Consider the following 12,202-nt stretch of genomic DNA (forward strand, 5'->3'; position numbering starts at 1 on the left):
GCCAGCTTGCACACCTGGTCAGACTCTGTAGGTGGTCTGAGCTACAAAACACTCTGTCCTTATCATTGGTATGGGCTTGTCTCTCATGGTGGCCGGTCTCCACTGTCTGCGGTGGGCTCAAACAGCATCTCCGTCACATCGTTCATCGTTGGTGGTGGTTGGCTGGCCTCTGGCACTGGAGTGGGACTGGTGGTGAAGTCAAACAAAGGAACTAATAAGGGAGTAAATGAACACTGGAGGAAACTAATTACATAATTAACAGACTGACAGAAACTAAGTCAAACTAAGAAACACAACACAGCAGACATGTGACACTGTAGTCATGTTGACAATTTTATTGATGCTATTACTACTTCTCTGGACCTTGACTGTTGCAACTTTGTTGCTTTCAATGGAGGATGAAAAAACCTCTTGGATTTTGCATAAATATCATAATTTGGCATGAAACAAATGTGATTTTTGGGTGAACTAACCCTTTAATATAACTCTGATTGTGTTCATCAAAAAGACAAATGTCATTGAAAATGTGACAGTGCAAGTGCTTGAATGCACTTTGATATTATGGGTGAGTTTGACTTTAATTTTCTCCCAAACTGTACAGTAAAATGATACAACAATGAGTACAGTAATATCTAGGGTGACCCTGAACCAATATCTGTTAACAGAATGAGCAAACCTTTAAAGAAAAAATTTTCATGAGTGATGGAAAATGGGACATGGTGCAAGGGCTAAAATGCACTTTGATATTGTGGGTGAGTTTGACTTTAATTTTCTCCCAAACTGTACAGCAAAATGATATGAAAATGAGTACAGCAATATCTAGGGTGACCCTGAATAAATATCAGTTGACAGAATGAGCTAACCTATAAGGAAAATATTTTTATGAGTGTTTGAATATAGGCTACAGTGCAAGTGCTTGAATGCACTTTGATATTATAGGTGAGTTTGACTTTAATTTTCTCCCAAACTATACAGTAAAATGATACGAATATGAGCACAGTAATAGCCAGAGTAACCCTTAATAAATATCAGTTGACAGAATGAGCAAACCTTTAAAGGAAAGATTTTCATGAGTGTTGGAAAATGGGCCACGGTGCAAGGGCTTGAATGCACTTTTGATAGTGGAGGTGAGTTTGACTTTAATTTTCTCCCAAACTGTACAGTAAAATTATATGAAAATGAGTACAGTAATATCTAGGGTGACCCTGAATAAATATCAGTTGACAGAATGAGCTAACCTATAAGGAAAATATTTTTATGAGTGTTTGAATATAGGCTACAGTGCAAGTGCTTGAATGCACTTTGATATTATAGGTGAGTTTGACTTTAATTTTCTCCCAAATTATACAGTAAAATGATACGAATATGAGTACAGTAATAGCCAGAGTAACCCTTAATAAATATCAGTTGACAGAATGAGCAAACCTTTAAAGGAAAGATTTTCATGAGTGTTGGAAAATGGGCCACGGTGCAAGGGCTTGAATGCACTTTTGATAGTGGAGGTGAGTTTGACTTTAATTTTCTCCCAAACTGTACAGTAAAATTATATGAAAATGAGTACAGTAATAGCCAGGGTGAGCCTGAATAAATATCAGTTGACAGAATGAGCTAACCTATAAAGGGAAGATTTTTATGAGTGTTTGAAAATGAGCAACAGTACAAGTGCTTGATTGCACTTTGATATTATAGGTGAGTTTGACTTTAATTTTCTCCCAAACTGTACAGTAAAATGATATGAAAATGAGTACAGTAATAGCCAGAGTAACCCTTAATAAATATCAGTTGACAGAATGAGCAAACCTTTAAAGAAAACATTTTTATGAGTGTTTGAAAATGGATATTGTGGGTGAGTTTGACTTTAATTTTCTCCCAAACTGTACAGTAAAATGATACGAAAATGACTTCAGTAATATCTAGGGTGACCCTGAATAAATATCAGTTGACAGAATGAGCTAACATATAAAGAATTTTTTTTAATGAATGTTTGAATATAGGCTACAGTGCAAGTGCTTGAATGCACTTAGATATTATAGGTGAGTTTGACTTTAATTTTCTCCCAAACTGTACAGTAAAAATGATATGAAAATGAGTACAGTAATAGCCAGGGTGACCCTTAATAAATATCAGTTGACAGAATGAGCAAACCTTTAAAGGAAAGTTTTTCTCCCAAACTGTACTGAGAAAATTACTCTGACTTTAATTTTCTCCCAAACTGTACAGTAAAATGATACGAAAATGAGTACAATAATAGCCAGAGTAACCCTTAATAAATATCAGTTGACAGAATGAGCAAACCTGTAAAGAAAACATTTTTATGAGTGTTTGAATATGGATATTGGGGGTCAGTTTGACTTTAATTTTCTCCCAAACTGTACAGTAAAAATATATGAAAATGAGTACAGTAATATCTAGGGTGACCCTAATTAAATATCAGTTGACAGAATGAGCTAACCTATAAAGAAAATATTTTTATGAGTGTTTGAATATAGGCTACAGTGCAAGGGCTTGAATGCACTTTGATATTATAGGTGAGTTTGACTTTAATTTTCTCCCAAACTGTACAGTAAAAATGATATGAAAATGAGTACAGTAATAGCCAGGGTGACCCTTAATAAATATCAGTTGACAGAATGAGCAAACCTTTAAAGGAAAGTTTTTCTCCCAAACTGTACTGAGAAAATTACTCTGACTTTAATTTTCTCCCAAACTGTACAGTAAAATGATACGAAAATGAGTACAATAATAGCCAGAGTAACCCTTAATAAATATCAGTTGACAGAATGAGCTAACCTATATAAAAAAAAAAAAACATTTTTATGAGTGTTTGAAAATGGATATTGTGGGTGAGTTTGACTTTCATTTTCTCCAAAACTGTACAGTAAAATGATATGAAAATTAGTACAGTAATAGCCAGGGTGACCCTGAATAAATATCAGTTGACAGAATGAGCAAACCTATGAAGGTACTTTTTACAATTTTTATTTTTGATGTATGTATGTTTTATATATAAAAATAAAACAATTTACATTAAGCATGTATGATAATTAACATTAAAATTAATAAATAATGTCTAAATAATTATTGTATATATAAAAACACTAAAATCAAAAATTTTAATTTAATAGTAAAATTAATTATCAATATTAATTAAAATTACTATTAAGATTAATGTTAACATTAATAATGTAGAACAAAAAACGTATATTAAACATTACAATCCAAAAAAATGTAATAAAATTAATAAATTATGTATAAAACTCATATTAACATTAATTAATATTCATAATGTATAATAATGTATAATATTTATTAATAAATAATAAAAATAATAACAATAATAATTTAAAAAATCTAATTAATAAATGATTCATAATAATTAATATTAACATTAACATATGATGTATAGCACATATACAAAGAACAAATTCGAAAATAAAAGTCTTTTTTAATATAAAAAAAAATTATTAGAGTCATAATAAGATGGGGGAAAAAAGCAATACATAACTTATCTGATGTCTCTTTACGTTCTTGTCCTTTTTACGGTTAACTGCAAGATTTTAAATGAAACTGTCATCTTTAAATGCATTTAGACCGTTTCCAGCACCCATACCGTAAGTGCAGGAATAGACGCGCGACCTAAAAAAAAAAGTGCGGCTGGCTTGACCGTGTATTTTCGACGCGCGGCCCACTTGACCGCAGTTTTTGAGAACGAGGGTCAATTCAAAGCAGGTCTTGCTTCAAAGTTAATCCTCAAGTGTGGATCGTTGCCTACTGTTCGCGATCCAACGTCACCTCCAGAAGAAGTAAGTGTATTTAATGTTTTTTGAGCAAATAGTCATTTCAGTCGATGTCAGCCAGTTCAATAACAAATGCGTCTAAAGTTGTTGTCGTCGTCGTAGAATGTCTGTGTATATAATTTAAACCTGGTTTGTATAGTGTGTATCCACACGTATATATATATATATATATATATATATATATATATATATATATATATATATATATATATATATTTTTTTTTTTTTTTTTTTTTTTTTTTTTTAAAGATATTGTATTAAAAACTGTGTATGTTTACTTAGCAAACATTATCACAGTATTTGTGTTTGTAGTTTCAAAAAATTGCGCGAACGTTATCACAGTGTGTGTGTGTGTGTGTGTTGCACATCCATAATTGCAAAGGGGACGCGATTAAAACTCTATAAGTACATACATGTATCAAATAACCATTCAGAGACGTCCTGCTCCATTCTCAATTGTGTTTCTTCTGCCGGAGTCTCTTCATCACCTGGGTCCGATTCCGGTTCAAACATGTACGGCTGAATGCCATACAAAACAGCGGGTCTCTCACTCTCAGCCATTCTGCTTCTACTGACTGTTTATTGCCATAGGTATGCAAGTTACGCCCTCATCCAAAGGCAGGGCGGGGATATGCAGCTCATTTATATTTAAGGTGGTACACACCAAAACAGCTCTTTTTAAAACAGGCCCCAAAAATGACATTTTCAAATGGTTATAATAAATTAACTGTGGGGTATTTTGTGCTGAAACTTCACACATACATTCTGGGGACACCCAAGACCAATATTACATCTTGTAAAAAGGGGCATAATAGGTGCCCTTTAAAGAGCGCCGCTAAAATGGTATTTGTTTTTTCCTTAGTAAAATGGGCAGAATTTGAAATATGACTGTTTCATGTCAAAAGCAACAAAGCACAAAGCTTATTGTGATTTATTGCAGAGGTTCCCAACCACATTCCTGGAGGCCCCCCAACACTGCATGTTTTCCATGTCTACTTAATCAAACACACCTGATTCAGATCATCAGCTCATTAGTAGAGACTCCAAGGCTGCGTTTACACTGGCACAAAGGCTGCATTTACACTGCAAGTCTAAATGAACAGATCCGATCTTTTGACAATATCCGATTTTTTGGCCAGCATGTTTACATTCACTTTAGATGCGACTGGTATCCGATATCAGTGTTTACAATACTTCCTGCCCCAAAATGATTGTCATTGATAGTTTTACATGCACATAGTAGACCCTTGGGTTTTGAATGGCCGCTAATTAAATTTGCTATTAAAATGATTTATATATTTCATGTCGAGTGGCCACGATTACCTGAATGGATAAGTTAACAGCTGTCAGTGTCATGGAGGTATTGCAGAGGTATCTGACTGAACGGATATAGACCGGAAACAACTTAAGCCGCTCCCTCCGAAATACGCAGTGTGCTCAGATTGGTTGGCAGGTTGGTAGCTGGCCCAGTGTATCATGATTCGCTGAAGCGTCCGGGAACGCCAAGCCCGCGCTGTAACTTTGCAGATACTGTTTATGCTCAAGCAGCAACATTACACACTAACTAAAGATAAAAAAGTGAAATCGCATTGAACCACCCCTTTAAGACTATCTATCTATCTATCTATCTATCTAAAAAAAAAAAAAAAAAAAAAAAAAAAACGCCCATCCAGTATATCTGCCAGCCCAGCCTTCTATAGCTGCCAGGAACCGGGCCTGCCAATCAGTAAAAATGCATGAAGCGACCAGATGTAAACAGGTTATTGTAAACCAGCCAAACCTCTTTAACCGTGGTTTGTGGTGTATTCAGAGCCTCAATAAACAATGGATACTCCCACTTTCATAATAGTACAGAGCATGAATGACATGTTGTATTTTAATAACTCAAATAATTTAAGGTTGTCAGAGTGAAACTGGAAAACTGAAAACGCCCTAATATGACAGACAATTGCCTTACAAATCAGGGAAAGGTAGGTTTACAAGATATCCAGGTTTAACAGTCAACGTTTCAGGCGGTGTGTCTCAGTGTACTGTCTCTGGTTTCCATAACAATAATTAAACACAATAGATTTTAAACAAAGTTTATCGTTTTAAAAAATGTCTGTTTGAACTGTTTATAATGTGCTATGCCCATAATAGGGCCTACATTTTTCCAAATCTTGGAAGATTTTCTTTTTTCTATAAATAGTGTATATATATTTTTCTTATTTTAAAGTATTCTTTTCAAAACATTGTCAGACGGTTCCCATAAAAACAAATAGATGTAAGTGATGATTTGGCGCCATCTCCTGATTCAAAATGATTACTACAACTAAGAGCATCACTCAGAAGAACAAGGAACTGGCAAAAGACGGAATGATCTGAATGAGAGAATAGGCTACTTAAAGGATTAGTTCACTTTCAAATTAAAATTTCCTGATAATTTACTCACCCCCCTGTCATCCAAGATGTCCATGTCCTTCTCTCTTTAGTCGAAAAGAAATTAAGTTTTTTGATGAAAACATTCCAGGATTTTTCTCCTTATAGTGGACTTCAATGGAGCCCAAACGGTTGAAGGTCAAAATTACAGTTTCAGTGCAGCTTCAAAGGGCTTTAAACGATACCAGATGAGGAATAAGGGTCTTATCTAACGTAGGACATACAGCGTAAGCTTTTTGATGAATACGAAATTGCGGTTTGGGCGGAAGCACTTGGAAGGCGATCATTTGTTTATGTAAAGCATATACATTTACATTTTTTTCCGAAAATGACGGATCGTTTCGCTAGATAAGACCCTTATTCCTCGTCTGGTATCGTTTAAAGCCCTTTGAAGCTGCAGTGAAACTGTAATTTTGAACTTCAACCGTTTGGAGGCCATTGAAGTCCACTATAAGGAGAATAATCCTGGAATGTTTTCATCAAAAACCTTTATTTCTTTTTGACTGAATAAATTATCAGGAACATTTTATTTGAAAGTGAACTAATCCTTTAAGTGTTTTACAGAAAACAATTAACCATTAGGCATGTTGCATTCATATTCTGGGCTCATCTGCTTGTCTGTATGCATCATCAATAAGATGTATTTCATCTGTTAATATCACTGTTTTAGTCAAGCATTTCACGTTTTAGTAAAGTGTTTTCACGTTAAACTTTTTTTTAGAATGTCTCATTGTTTTTAGTGATTGAAATACTGTAGCAGTTGCTGTATATGGGTCAAAAGTGCAAAAAATTGCATATTCTTTGTTTTTCTTCCTTTGAGATGGAAAATTGATAGGCCTGTTCGCGCCAGTCATGTGAACTGTAAACTATGTGAGTGACAGCAAAGCCACTTGAAGGCAAGTCTGCAACCATAGCCAAAAAAAAAAGTGTAAGGCTTGCTAACGCTGTGGTTCATAGGGGGTGGAGCTGAGATGCGAGGAAAGGAAACGAGAATGCACAAATTAGAATTGAGAAGCACCCTTAGGCAGCTGACTTGTTGCATCGCTGCCTTATAGGCAATGACTTTAGAGGCAGCGTTTGCACAGTGTTCTGAGGCAGTGCAACAGTTTAATGATTACAGCAAAATAGTACGGAAGAGGATTAGGGCCAAGCAATAATAAAAAAATAAAACCATCTCAAGATTAAAGTTGTTAAATGTTGAGAATAAACTCGTTAAATTACGAGAAAAAAACTCATTAAATTTCGAGAAAAAAGTCGAGATAAAATGTTGAGAATAAACTCGTTAAATTACGAGAAAAAATAATTACATTTCGAGAAAAAAGTTGAGATAAAATGTTGAGAATAAACTCATTAAATTACGAGAAAAAAACTCTTTAAATTTCGAGAAAAAAGTTGACATAAAATGTTGAGAATAAACTCGTTAAATTATGAGAAAAAAATAATAAAATTTTGAGAAAAAAGTCGAGATAAAATGTTGAGAATAAACTCATTGAATTACGAGAAAAAAACTCATTAAATTTCGAGAAAAAAGTCGCGATAAATTGTTGAGAATAAACTCGTTAAATTACGAGAAAAAAACTCATTAAATTTCGAGAAAAAAGTCGAGATAAAATGTTGAGAATAAACTCATTAAATTACGAGAAAAAAAATTTACATTTCGAGAAAAAAGTCGAGATAAAATGTTGAGAATAATCTCGTTAAATTACGAGAAAAAAACTCATTAAATTTCGAGAAAAAAGTCGAGATAAAATGTTGAGAATAAACTCGTTAAATTACGAGAAAAAAACTCATTAAATTTCGAGAAAAAAGTCGAGATAAAATGTTGAGAATAAACTCGTTAAATTACGAGAAAAAAAATCATTATATTTATAGAAAAAAGTCGAGATAAAATGTTGAGAATAAACTTGTTAAATTACGAGAAAAAAACTCATTAAATTTCGAGAAAAAAGTCGAGATAAAATGTTGAGAATAAAGTCATTAAATTACAAGAAAAAAACTCATTAAATTTCGAGAAAAAAGTCGAGATAAAATGTTGAGAATAAAGTCATTAAATTACAAGAAAAAAACTCATTAAATTTCGAGAAAAAAGTCGAGATAAAATATTGAGAATAAACTCGTTAAGTTATTAGAAAAAAACTCATTAAATTTCGAGAAAAAAGTCAAGATAAAATGTTGAGAATAAACTCTTTAAATTACGAGAAAAAAAATCTTTAAATTTCGAGAAAAAAGTTGAGATAAAATGTTGAGAATAAACTCGTTAAATTATGAGAAAAAAATAATTAAATTTTGAGAAAAAAGTCGAGATAAAATGTTGAGAATAAACTCATTGAATTACGAGAAAAAAGTCGAGATAAAATGTTGAGAATAAACTCATTAAATTACGAGAAAAAAAATTTACATTTCGAGAAAAAAGTCGAGATAAAATGTTGAGAATAATCTCGTTAAATTACGAGAAAAAAACTCATTAAATTTCGAGAAAAAAGTCGAGATAAAATGTTGAGAATAAACTCGTTAAATTACGAGAAAAAAACTCATTAAATTTCGAGAAAAAAGTCGAGATAAAATGTTGAGAATAAACTCGTTAAATTACGAGAAAAAATAATTACATTTCGAGAAAAAAGTTGAGATAAAATGTTGAGAATAAACTCATTAAATTACGAGAAAAAAACTCTTTAAATTTCGAGAAAAAAGTTGAGATAAAATGTTGAGAATAAACTCGTTAAATTATGAGAAAAAAATAATTAAATTTTGAGAAAAAAGTCGAGATAAAATGTTGAGAATAAACTCATTGAATTACGAGAAAAAAACTCATTAAATTTCGAGAAAAAAGTCGCGATAAATTGTTGAGAATAAACTCGTTAAATTACGAGAAAAAAACTCATTAAATTTCGAGAAAAAAGTCGAGATAAAATGTTGAGAATAAACTCATTAAATTACGAGAAAAAAATTTACATTTCGAGAAAAAAGTCGAGATAAAATGTTGAGAATAATCTCGTTAAATTACGAGAAAAAAACTCATTAAATTTCGAGAAAAAAGTCGAGATAAAATGTTGAGAATAAACTCGTTAAATTACGAGAAAAAAACTCATTAAATTTCGAGAAAAAAGTCGAGATAAAATGTTGAGAATAAACTCGTTAAATTACGAGAAAAAAAATCATTATATTTATAGAAAAAAGTCGAGATAAAATGTTGAGAATAAACTTGTTAAATTACGAGAAAAAAACTCATTAAATTTCGAGAAAAAAGTCGAGATAAAATGTTGAGAATAAAGTCATTAAATTACAAGAAAAAAACTCATTAAATTTCGAGAAAAAAGTCGAGATAAAATGTTGAGAATAAAGTCATTAAATTACAAGAAAAAAACTCATTAAATTTCGAGAAAAAAGTCGAGATAAAATATTGAGAATAAACTCGTTAAGTTATTAGAAAAAAACTCATTAAATTTCGAGAAAAAAGTCAAGATAAAATGTTGAGAATAAACTCTTTAAATTACGAGAAAAAAAATCATTAAATTTCGAGAAAAAAGTCGAGATAAAATGTTGAGAATAAACTTGTTAAATTACGAGAAAAAACTCGTTAAATTTCGAGAAAAAAGTCGAGATAAAATGTTGAGAATAAAGTCATTAAATTACAAGAAAAAAGTCGTTAAATTACGAGAACAAATTCGTTATATGAGAAAAATGTCATTAAATTTCGAGAAAAAGTCGAGATAAAATGTTGAGAATAAACTTGTTAAATTACGAGAAAAAAACTCGTTAAATTTCGAGAAAAAAGTCGAGATAAAATGTTGAGAATGAAGTCATTAAATTATGAGAAAAAAGTCGTTAAATTACGAGAACAAATTCGATAATTAAGAATTTGTTCTCATAATTTAACAACTTTTTTCTCGTAATTTAATTACTTTATTCTCATAATTTCATGCGTTTATTCTCAACATTTTATCTCGATTTTTTTCTCAAAATTTAATGACATTTTTCTCATAATTTAATGAATTTGTTCTCGTAATTTAACGACTTTTTTCTCGTAATTTAATGACTTTATTCTCAACATTTTATCTTGACTTTTTTCTCGAAATTTAACAACTTTATTCTCGAGACGGTTTTATTTTTTTATTATTGCTTGGCCCTAATCCTCTTCCGTAAAATAGAGCAAACTTTGTTGATAAAGTGAATTTAATTACTATAATAGTAATTTCTTGGTAGAAATGACATCAGAGGTGGAAAACGTTGGTCAAAAACATACATTTACACACAAACGGACCACCAATCACAACTATCAGATGCCATCTTTCTTTTTCTGGCTCAACTGTCACGGAAAGCCGAGGATTGTGGGATATCAAAGGCAGCCAGGGATACATCTATGCTGCCTTCAAAAATTGATCAAATGAAGGTCAGGATAACTCCCTGTTGACCATTGTTTTTCAGTAGGTGTCAGAAAGTGACTGCCATAAGCGATGACACTTTCTTCATCATCAGCATTCATCTGGGACACATCCAATAGCTGTGTTGGAAGCATTAGTGAAGAGCAAAATCTCCTTCATAAAGTCTGGGTAGCAAAGAATTGGAGCATTGGTAAGTGCATGTCGCAAAAAATTGAAAGCTTCCTCTTCTACCTCAGTCCAGACAAACAACTTCCACTTTAACACAGAATAGATACTGCTGAATTAACATTCACATATTCAAATACAAATTCAGCTTTCATGCTTTAACAATGTGATAAACTTTTAACTCTTACACTAGCATTGGATTCAGATGTGCCTTGATGCCTTCCTACCTTGGAAGGCAGCATTTTTGCATGAAGCCCATCTCTGGTGACAGGTTGTCCCGCCTTTGCACCAGTTTACAAGTCATCAGAGAAGAGATGTGCTTCCATGAGGGAGGGGAAGTTATTTTGATTAAGGATTATGAGGGCACATGAATAAAAAATAATTTATAATAGGCCTAAATACTGCAATATTCCTTAAAAATAAGAATTGATCAAGAGATTGATTTCAATAGTGATTTCTGACCCTTAAAGGATTAGTTCACTTCTGAATGAAAATTTCATGATAAATTACTCACCCCCATGTCATCCAAGATGTCCTTCTTTCTTCAGTCGAAAAGAAATTAAGGTTTTTGATGAAAACATTCCAGGATTATTCTCCTTATAGTGGACTTCAATGGTCTCCAAACGGTTGAAGGTCAAACAGTTTCAGTGCAGCTTCAAAGGGCTTTAAACGATATCAGACAAGGAGTAAGGCCGTGTGTCCACCAAAACATTTTTTTCCAGCTGCTAGCGCACTTTTTCAATTGTTTTCAATGGGAACGCCGGGTTTTTTAAACGCCAGGAGCGTAACGAGGCGCTGAGCGCCTTTTTCACGCTCAAGCGCTGAGAGCTCGCATTTTTTACTGGTCGCCTCGAGTTGAAGAATGTTCAAGAATGTTCATCACTGACACTTTTTTGCCAGCCGTCCAATCAGAGTGAAGGAGGGCCGGACAAATACTACACCAACCAACTGTCACAACATTCTTGCTGTACAACAACATCAACAAGCAGAGAACGAAACAAAATGGATGAGAATATTGCTGGTCTCCGAAAATACATAGCAAGTAATTTCACATTGTGTCAACATTTTTAGTCTGATACAAATTCCAGCAAAATCAGTTATAAGTAACAGTGCCGCGGATATTCTGTATCATAGCAACAAAGCGTCTCAACTGAAAAAGAAAAAAAAAAAAACGCTGCACAGCTGAAGCGCTCTCAGGCGCTCACAGATAGGCGTTTTAAGCAGAGCGCCTAGCGTTTTCAGCTGGCTAAAAACGCTTTGGTGGACACACGGCCTAAGGGTCTTATCTAGCGAAACGATCGGTCATTTTCGAAAAAAAAAATACAACTGTATATGCTTTATAAACACAAATGATCGCCTTGTACGTGCTTCTGCTTTCCGTATTCTTCAAAAAGCTTACGCTGTATGTCCTAAGCCTTCACTATTCGACTTACGGAACGA

Source organism: Megalobrama amblycephala, linkage group LG7 (assembly GCF_018812025.1).
Source record: "Megalobrama amblycephala isolate DHTTF-2021 linkage group LG7, ASM1881202v1, whole genome shotgun sequence".
Lineage (NCBI taxonomy): Eukaryota > Metazoa > Chordata > Actinopteri > Cypriniformes > Xenocyprididae > Megalobrama > Megalobrama amblycephala.